The sequence below is a fragment of the Lycium barbarum genome, chromosome 11 (genome assembly GCF_019175385.1).
Source record: "Lycium barbarum isolate Lr01 chromosome 11, ASM1917538v2, whole genome shotgun sequence".
Classification (NCBI taxonomy): Eukaryota; Viridiplantae; Streptophyta; class Magnoliopsida; order Solanales; family Solanaceae; genus Lycium; species Lycium barbarum.
The window spans coordinates 101,723,928-101,734,776 of record NC_083347.1 but is presented as its reverse complement, the minus strand read 5'-3'; positions in this window follow the sequence as shown (position 1 = coordinate 101,734,776).

Genomic DNA, 10,849 nt, shown 5'->3' with positions numbered 1-10,849 from the left:
CCAATAAAAATGGACTTGAACCAAAATACCCAGAAAAAAAATATGATACAAAAGTACCTTTAACTTAGTATTTTACTGCATTAACGAACCTCTTTTGTTTTGTTTTGTTTTGTTTTGGTTAAACTCTCTTTCTTTGACATTTTCACGCTTTTTTATGTATTTTAGTCATAGATTAATCATGCTTCGAGACTCCGAAACGTTAATATTTTTTATAGAACCCTACTTATTTTTGTGCAATTAATGAGATAAGCTCAATACATCAAGGATACGCAAAACTTTGGATTGTCATTTTAGTGGTTGACAAGTGCTAGAAGTAAGTTTTTGTTTGACGACTTGTTGTCATTAGCTTTAAGTGATTTATGTTTTAGGGTTTCGTGTTATTTTTAAATTAATGCGTAACTTTATTTCGAATATGTCACAATTTTTTTTATTATCAATTTAGGATGTCACACTATAAACGATAATAAAGACTAAGATAATATTTATAAATATAGATAGATACGCAAACAATATATAATATTTACTTAAACTGTACAACTTAATTGTACATACACTATCGTGGATGGGTCCCTGTAATGACCCGCTTGGTTGTTATGCGTAATTTTACCATTCTATCCTTGCTAGTACTTTTCCAAGGTTAGGAATGAGCAGACATAAGTAAATTGGGGTGCGTTTTATGTTGTGTTTTGTGACTTATAACTGACTCGATGATGTGTTTTTAACTTGGTTGTTTGTTGGCTTGTGCTATAGGGCCTTAGAATGATTTTAAGAGACAAAGTATAAAAAGTGGTAAAATTTTATTTCCTCATGAAGTCAGAAACCCGATTTAAATATCTTATTTCGACCCCACTCCTTACATAATCCCAAAAATAGTTCCCAAGAGCATAGAGGAGACTTTCTAAGGCTAGGGCACTATTCTCCATCAAAGGTAAGTCTTAATCACTAACTTTCTTCGCGTAATGCTCTTATTCGATTCTTGTTTCAATCAAAGCACCTTTAATAGGAATTGGAGGGTAGAACACAAACACCAAGGAAACCCTAGAATATTAGTGGGTATTGTTTATTGTGGTTTAATATTGTTTAATTATCTAAGAGTAGAGATTATCGCTTCATAGCATGAGAACTTGATATTCAATGATGGGAATTATTTGTTGAGACCTAGGGTTCTAATAAAAATGGGAACTTTGGCTAAAAATAAGATTTGTAGGGTTGAAATGATTAAAGAACCCATTAATTGATTCAATACGATGCTTGAGACTAGCATTAGGATGGTTATGATCCTAAGGATAATTAACCCATTGATTAAAGGTAGAATTGGTGGGGTTGTCATCCCTAATTTGTTATTGTTAAGTTGATGACCCTTTACTTACTTAGAATTATAATTCTAGACTTTGAACGTTCCGAAGCTTTGAGCAAAGGAAAAGCTATTGCGGAGTGATTGCATTGTTTCAGTTAGGCTTCAAGGTAGGTTACAGTTTACTTGAGTTAGACTTTGAATAGTTGATTGTATATATCATAGAATATATGGGAGAAAGCATGTCTAGGACCTCGGACATGGAGTTTGGGTGATTGTTGTTAGTTGTATAATTAAATTGTGTGCAGTGTTTCCCTATTGTTGAGATTGATAAACTTGAATTGTATTCTTGAGAACGTTGCAAGGAAGGTGTTCATATATACCCTTCAGAGACTGATTGAGATAGGTTCATAGTATATTATCATTGAGCAGGTTATGTGTGGGTCTTATTGTGACTTGTGTGAATTGGTTATACTTCATTGATGTTGACTTGATGCGTGTTCTTGAGTCATTCCTTGTGATTTGGACGTTGTTGATGATGATTCAGATAGAACATATACATCTTTTAAGGCACATTTGACAGGGGGTGACGATGTAACCTAGTGTGAGCTTATGGGCTAAGGTTCTTTCTGAACGAGTAGTACATGGACACTATGGGTCCCCAGCAGGTCATGGCTATTTGGGGAAAATATTACCATTTAGCATGTGTGTACAGATATGTGATAGAGTTGAAACTTAATTGTTTATTCTACTTCTTTTGGCTTGAGCATTGGTGTTTTATTGTTTATAATTGGTGACTTATTCTGAAAGTGGATTATTTGAGGATATTATGTGTGATACATGTTTGTTGTGCCTGTTTGCCTATTTCACTTATTTTATGTATGTATGCATGATACTAATCTTAGTCGGCCTATGATACCTACCAGTACGTATTGTTTGTACTGACCTACACTTGCTGCACTTTTTTGTGAGTGCAGACTTTGAGCAAGAGATGTTTTCTAGACCTCGCATCTAGTTGAGGTTATTCACTACAAGATCAGAGGGTGAGCTCCTATCCGTGCCATGCCGCTTGAAGATCTTTCTTTATTTCAGATGTCTATTTTCATCTTAGACATTATGTTTATTTTAGACAGTATTTCTTCTTTAGACATTGTTGGTTAGAGTCCTTGCACAGTGACTTTCAGATTTTGGGGATGTAATAGCTAGATTTTCGCACTTGCTATTTAGTTTATTTTATTGTCAGACATTTTATTCCATTATTCGTAAGTGATGCTTATTAGTTTGTTTAAGTAATTGGAATTGGCTTGATAATGGGTTAAGAGATTGGTTCGCTCACTATAGGACTAGTGTGGGTGCCACTCACGTCTGTTTGGGACGTGACAAAGTTGGCATCAGAGCTTTAGGTTCATTGATCTCATCATACAAGGACATGTCTAGTAGAGTCCTGCGGATTGGTACAGAGATGTCTGTACTTCGGGAGTCTATGGGACACTAGAAAACTTCAATTTCTCTCTTTCTTTTGTGCTACTTGATTCCAATTGGTATTTGGATGATTCAAATTGGTATTTGACTTATCTTTCTATTCTCTCACAGATGGTGAGAACTTGTACGGCAGCAGCAGCTAACGAAGTACCCTCGCTGGCCGCAGCTCGAGGGTGAGGACAGGCTGCTAGGGCCGCAACTCATGGAGGAGGACGCCAAGCCAGGGGCCATGGTCGTGGTAGAGGCAGGCGAACAGAGCACCAGCCAGGAGCGGGGCTCTTGCAGGTGGTCAGCAACGCTCTGAGTCCCCTGAGCCTCAAGTTGTTCAGGATGAGGCAGCACAGTTCGTAGCAGCACCATCTCAGCCGGATATTATTGCTACTCCAGTGCTATAAGATGTTATGATTCGAGTGTTAAACCTACTAAATGGTTTAACAGAGGCAGGTGTGTTACCAACAGCAGCAGGTAATCAAGGTATGAGGGCAGGTGGTCCGGCTCAGGCTCCAGTTCAGGCACCAGGGGTACAGCACGCCGCAGCTGTGGCTTCCCGTTTGGATGAGGCCCCAGGACCTGAGTTATTTCTTAGGCCAGTGGGAGGACAGGTGATGACATATGACAAACATGATTTGTTTTAGAGGTTCACTAAGATGAAGCCTCCAGAGTTCTTTGGTACTGAGGCAAAGGATGCCTATGAATTCATTATTAATTGCCACGAGAGGATCCACAAGATGGGGCAGTTGAGAGGTATGGAGTAGAGTTTTTGACTTTTCAGCTCATGGGAGATGCTAAGCTATGGTGGAGGGCATTCGTAGAGTGTAGAGCAGTGAATTTGCCTCCATTAACTTGGACTCAGTTCTACTAAATTTTTCTTGAGAAGTATGTTCCTAGTACCATGAGGCATAGGAGGCGTGACGAGTTCAGCAACATTGAGCAGAGAAATTCTTCTGTGGCTGCTTACGAGTCCCGATTTCACTCATTGGCTCGTTATGCTCTCCATCTTTTTCCTACTGAGGAGGATAGGGTTAGATATTTTATGAAGGGGTTGAATACTGCCCTTCAGTTGTTAGCTCTTTAGTTAGTGACCAGGGGTTGTTCTTTTCAGGAGGTTGTGGATCACGTAAAGACTGTTGAGGGTGTCCTTCAGGATGGCTATAACAAATATGCAGAGAAGAAGGCCTGAAAGGGTGGTAATTTTAGTGGTACGTTTTCTAAAGGATAGGGATCCTAGAGTTACTCGGGCCGTCAGGTTCAGCAGACTATGCTGGCTTCGGTTTGAGGCTCATCTGGAGTCATTTAGTTCTCTATCAGCCTTGCAGGGGGATCTCAGTCTTGAGTTCTAGATCAGGGAGGTTATTCAGCTTCTTCAGTGTCAATTCAGAGGCCCACTCTTAATCATGCTTGCTTTGAGTGTGGCGAGCAAGGTCACATCAAGAGATTTTATTCTAGACTCAGACAGAGTAACCAGAGTGGTCAGTTTCATGCTCTTAGGTCCCCAGCGACTCCGGTTAGAAGAGGGGGATCTTTCGGTGGGAACCGTACTCCGACCAAGCGAGGTGGTCACACGATAGGTATAGGTGGCGCTCAGTCCAACAGAGGCGGTTATCAGGTTGAAGGGGTGGTGCTCAAACAGTTCAAGGGGATCGTGGAGGATCTCAGGCTAAGTGCTGGGCGTGCCCATATCTATGCTATGCCAAGCAGGCCAGAGGCCGAGGGCTCAGATGCAGTTATCACAGGTACTATCTTAGTCTGTCGCTGGCAGGCTTCTACACTATTTGATTCGAGCTCCACATTTTCGTATCTGTCTACTTATTTTTCTAGGAGTCTTGATACAACTTGTGACTTGCTTAATACTCTTATTTTTGTATCTACTCTGGTAGGAGATTATGTGGTTGTAAATAAAGTGTTTCCATCTTGCACCGTCACGATTATGGGTTATAGTACCTGGGTAGACTTAATGATTTTAGACATGGTAGATTTTGATGTTATTCTGGGTATGAGTTGGCTATCTCCCTACCATGCGATCCTAGACTGTCACGCTAAAACCATCACCTTAGCTATACCCGGGATACCTAGACTTGAGTGGAAAGGAAACCTTAATCCCTCTCCAAAGAAAATTATCTCTTATGTTCGTGCTAAGAAACGCGTTCAGAGGGGGCGTTTGGCTTATTTGGTGCATATATGTGATACTGATGGTGAGACTTCCTCACTTGAGTCAGTTCATGTAGTTTGTGAGTTTGCAGAGGTGTTTCCTGCGGACTTACCTGGTATGACACCAGGCCGTGATATTGATTTCTACATTGACTTAGAGTCGGGGACTCGCCCTATTTCTATCCCTCCATATCATATGGCTCCAACAGAGTTGAGGGAATTGAAAGAATAGCTTCAGGACCTTCTCAATAAGGGTTTTGTTAGTCTGAGTGTCTCTCCGTAGGGTGCTCCTATGCTTTTTGTGAAAAATAAGGATGATACTATGTGGATGTGCATTGATTACCGCCAGTTAAATAAAGTCACCATTCGAAATAAATATCCTATTCCTCACATTAAGGATCTGTTTGACCAGCTTCAAGGAGCATATGTGTTCTCTAAAATAGATTTGAGATCGGGCTACCATCAGTTAAAGATTCGGGCGGAGAATATCCCTAAGATAACTCTCAGGACTAGATACGGATATTATGAGTTTATTGTCATGTCTTTCGGGCTCACTAAGGCCCCTGCTGCTTTTATGGATTTGATGAACCGAATTTTTAAGCCATTCTTAGATTCTTTTGTTATTGTATTTATTGATGATATATTGATTTATTCGAAGAGCAGGGAAGATCATGAAAAACATCTGAGAGTTTTCCTTGGATTGTTGAGGGATAGGGAATTGTATGCTAAATTCCCTAAGTGTGAATTTTGGCTAGATTCGGTGTCCTTTTTAGGGCACGTGGTTTCGAAGGAGGGGATTATTTTTTATCCCAAAAATATTGAGGCCGTCAGAGATTGGGCTAGACCCACATCAGTGACAGAAATTCACAGCTTTGTGGGTTTGGCTAGTTACTACCGCCGGTTCGTGAAGGCGTTTGCTTCCATCGCGTCACACTTGACCCGTTTGACGCAGAAAAAAGTACCTTGTCAGTGGTCCGATGAGTGTGAAGAGAGCTTTCAAAAGCTCAAGACTTTGTTGACTACAGCAATGATTCTTGATTTGCCTGTGGAGGATAAGGATTTTGTGGTTTATTGTGATGCTTCCCGTTCAGGTTTGGGCATTGTGTTGATGAGGGATAAAAGGTTTATTGCCTATGCTTCTAGGCAATGAAAGATTCATGAAAAGAATTATCCTACTCATAACTTAGAGCTGGCAGCAGTGGTGTTTGCATTGAAGATTTGGCGGCACTATCTATATGGTGTCCATTGTGAGATATTCACTGATCACTATAGCCTGCAGGAAGTCAGCTAGTATGGGCAGCTTGGCTCGTTTGGTCACTACAGAGCGTCCGTTGTCCATGGAGGTTTAGGCTTTGGCTAACAGTTTGGTGCGACTCAATTTATCTGGCTCTGGCAGAGTGTTGGCCTTTATTGAGGTGAGGTCATCTCTTCTAGATCAGATCAAGGCAAAACAATGTGATGATTCGGGTTTATGCAAAATTCGGGACAAGGTAATAAGTGGTGAGGCCAAGGAGGTCGTGATTGATGAAGAGGGCGTGTTGAGAATTAAGGGGCGCGTGTGCGTTCCTCGAGTGGATAACTTGATTCAGACACTTTTAGAGGATTCCCACAGTTCTAGATATTCTATTCATCCTGGTGCTACGAAGATGTAGCGTGATGTGAGGCAGCATTACTGGTGGGCTCGGATGAAGTGTGATATAACTGATTATGTTTCTAAGTGTTTAAATTGTCAGCAGGTTAAGTATGAGCACTAAAGACCTGGTGGTAATCTTCAGAGGATGCCCATTCCTGAATGGAAGTGGGAGTGGATAGCCGTGGATTTTGTGGTGGGTTTTCCAAAGACCTTGGTTAAGTTTGATTTGATGTGGGTCATTATTGATCGGTTAACTAAGTCCGCACATTTTATTCCGGTCCAGCTTACTTATTATGCTGAGAAGTTAGTCAAGATCTACATTCGTGAAATTGTTAGACTGCATAGGGTTTCGATTTCCAGCATATCTGATAGGGGCACAACGCTTACATCTCTGTTTTAGAAGAATTTGCATTTGGAATTGGATATGAGGTTGGACCTTAGTACTGTTTTCCACCTCGAGACAGACGGTCAGTCCGAGCAGATGATTCAGGTTCTTGAGGACAAGCTTCATGCTTGGGTGATTGGTTTCGGTGGTCATTGGGACTAGTTTTACCATTGGCGGAGTTCACTTATAATAATAGTTGCCATTTGAGCATTGATATGGCTTCGTTCGAGGAACTTTATGGGAGGAAGTGTAGATCACCTATTGGGCGGTTTGATGCATTCGAAGTACGACCTTGGGGTACTGATATGTTGAAAGAGTCTTTAGATAAGGTCAGGGTGATTCAGGAAAATCTCTTAGCAGCTCAGAGTAGGCAGATCGAAAAGTCTGGGATCTTGAGTTTATGGTGGGGGAAAAAGTGTTGTTGAAACTCTCACCCATGAAGGGTGTGATGAGATTTGGAAAGGAAGGTAATGATGAAAGATGAAAAAGATCAAGAAATCTAAGAAAATCAAGAAACACAAGACTGAAATTCAAGAAAAAGAAAAGTCCAAGAAGCTCAAGTTTGAAGATTATTTCCCCTTCTTGTTTCTTGAATCCTTTTCTAAATAGGTTTCTTGTTTCTTGATTTATATTATAGTAGGATTTAATTTCCTATCATTAGTAGGATCTTTATCTTAGTTCTAGTAGGGTTCTAGTTTTCTTTATTCTCTTCCTTATAGAATAGGGATTTTACTTTCCTTGTTTTTAGCTATTTCCTTTCTAGAGTAGAATAGGGATTTGTAGTCATAAAAGAAGAGACCCTAGGCCTATATTAAGGGTTCTCATGACTTGTAAATATATAATTCACGTTTTTGAGCATAAACCCTAGTTTGCAATAGAGTTATTTTCTCTATTTGGTCTTCTTTATCCTTGTTTTTGGTTCCAAGCAAGGTGGTGATAGTCTTTATCTTGTTTTCAATAGCGTGTGGTGTTTCTTTATCACGTAAGTTGATTTCAAGTGGTGACTTGGGAACTTTATTGGTTCTTGATCATTCAAGAACACGTTTCTTGAAAACAATTTTGTTCTATTTCATACCTAGAACCCTAATTTTGTTTTCATTGTTGCACCCTCAATACTTACTTTATTTAAACGATTAAATAGTTATTTTTATAGTTCAAATCGTCATCTTTCTCCTCATCTTGAAATCACATAATTCCGAGAAGTATATCCCGATTTACATCCGTTTCTTGAATTCTGCCCATCAACCGCTTCAAGAACAAGATCCTGGTCGATTGGTTCTTTGTTAACTCGAAGAATCACATCAATTTTGTATCAGAGCATAGTTTTGCTCTGAGGAATATTATGGATTATATGCAAGAATCAAGAGGACGTTGGGTTCAAGAGGATGAAAAACTATGGAAAAAGGAATCTCTTTTCCACACTAGTTGTACCTCCCATGATAAGGTATGTTCGGTAATCATTGATAAAGGAAGTCATGTTAATGTTGTTTCTGAAGAGATGGTTTCTAAACTTGGCTTGTCAACAAAACCTCATCCATATCCTTGTAGCATCAAATTTGAGAATGATGATGGTGGGTTAGAGGTAACTCGTCAATGCCTAGTTTCTTTTTCTATTGGAAAAATATATAAAGATGTTGTTTGGTGTGATGTAACAAAGATGGATGCTTGCCACTTATTACTTGGAAGACCATGGGTGTACGATAGGTGTGCCAAATATGATGAATATCGTAATACCTACTCTTTTACAAAGGATGAACAAAAAATTAAATTGGTTCTCTTGAATCAAGAAGATGTTGCTAAAAACTCCAAGTATGTTGATGATTCTTTTGTGAACAAATTATAAATCATTGGTCCCATAAATATGGAACAACAAACGGAGGAGGAGAATGTATTGGATCCACAAGTGGAGGATTTACCTCCAAAGTTTGATGAGGATCCATTGGAGCATCCAACTATTTGTGAGATTGAGTTTCCACAAAGGGATTTCAAAAAGAATACAAATTTTGTTTCTTACTCCACACCAACCAAAGTAACGGATTGCATAGGACCAATAGTCTATGAAGATTTGGAAGAGAAAGAGAATAAGTTGCTGAAAAAGGAGTCTGTGAATGAGAGTTTAATTTATTATCTAATTCGAGCAATATTTATTCCTCAAAAGGTTGAATCTTTGCAAGAAAGTGTAGATTTAATATCTCTCAATTTCATTGAGGTTAATGGCTATAATCATGTCAAATATGAGAGCATCAAAATCATCGAGGAGCTCATAAGAAGACATGATTTATTCTCTAACCCTGATCCAAAGGTATATGAATTTGATTTATTTAAAGGTTTTTGTGGCACTAACTCAGATTTTGCATGCAATTACCACATCGACACGGGAGTGTTCAAGATTCATGAAGATTAAAAAGAAATAAGTTTTGATCATGGCTTAAACATTGAAGATAAATTTAAGATGATATATTTGAGAAATCATGGAACAAAGTTACTATTAAGAAAATGGGATTTGGTTCGACCATATGCAAATCTTGTTGACAATATGATGAAGGTCTATGACAAGCTAGAAAAAATGGAACTTAGAGCCTGGTGAGTATGGATTGTTCCCAATTTTTTTTTTGCTAATCTTTCATCGTTTATGGAGCCTTTGGACTCGAGGACGAGTCTTTCTCAACAAGGGGAGAATGATGAAAGATGAAGAAGATCAAGAAATCCAAGAAAATCAAGAAACACAAGACTGAAATTCAAGAAAAAGAAAAGTCCAAGAAGCTCAAGTTTGAAGATTATTTCCCCTTCTTGTTTCTTTAATCCTTTTCTAAATAGGCTTCTTGTTTCTTGATTTATATTATAGTAGGATTTAATTTCCTGTCATTAGTAGGATCTTTATCTTAGTTCTAGTAGGGTTCTAGTTTTCTTTATTCTCTTCCTTATAGAATAGAGATTTTACTTTCCTTGTTTTTAGCTATTTCCTTTCTAGAGTAGAATAGAGATTTGTAGTCATAAAAGAAGAGACCCTAGGCCTATATAAAGGGTTCTCATGACTTGTAAATATAGAATTCACGTTTTTTTAGCATAAACCCTAGTTTGCAATAGAGTTATTTTCTCTATTTGGTCTTCTTTATCCTTGTTTTTGGTTCCAAGCAAGGTGGTGATAGTCTTTATCTTGTTTTCAATAGCGTGTGGTGTTTCTTTATCACATAAGTTGATTTCAAGTGGTGACTTGGGAACTTTGTTGGTTCTTGATCATTCAAGAAAACATTTCTTGAAAACAATTTCGTTCTATTTCATACCCAGAACCCTAATTTTCTTTTCATCGTTGTATCCTCAATACTTACTTGATTTAAACGATTCAATAGTTATTTTTATAGTTCAAATCGCCATCTTCCTCCTCATCTTGAAATCACATAATTCCGAGAAGTATATCCCCATTTACATCTGTTTCTTGAATTCTGCCCATCAATCGCTTCAAGAACAAGATCCTGGTCGATTGGTTCTTTGTTAACTCGAAGAATCACATTAGGTAACCTTAGTCCTAGATATATTGGGCCTTTTGAGATTCTCGATCGTGTGGGGGAGGTAGCATATGAGTTAGCTTTACCCCCAGGGTTGTCCGGTGTTCATCCGGTGTTTCAGGTCTCTATGCTGAAGAGGTATCATGATGATGGGTCCTATATCATGCATTGGGATTCGGTCCTGTTAGATGAGAATTTGTCTTATGAGAAAGAGCCTGTTATTAGATAGGGAGTGCGTAAGTTGAGATCAAAAGAAATCGCGACAGTTAAGATCCAATGGAAGAATCGTCCTGTCGAAGAAATCACTTGGGAGACCTAATCAGATATGCATAATAAGTATCCCCATATTTTCGCTGAGTCAGGTACCGTTTTCCCTTGTTCCTTCCCTCGTGTCCGTTCGG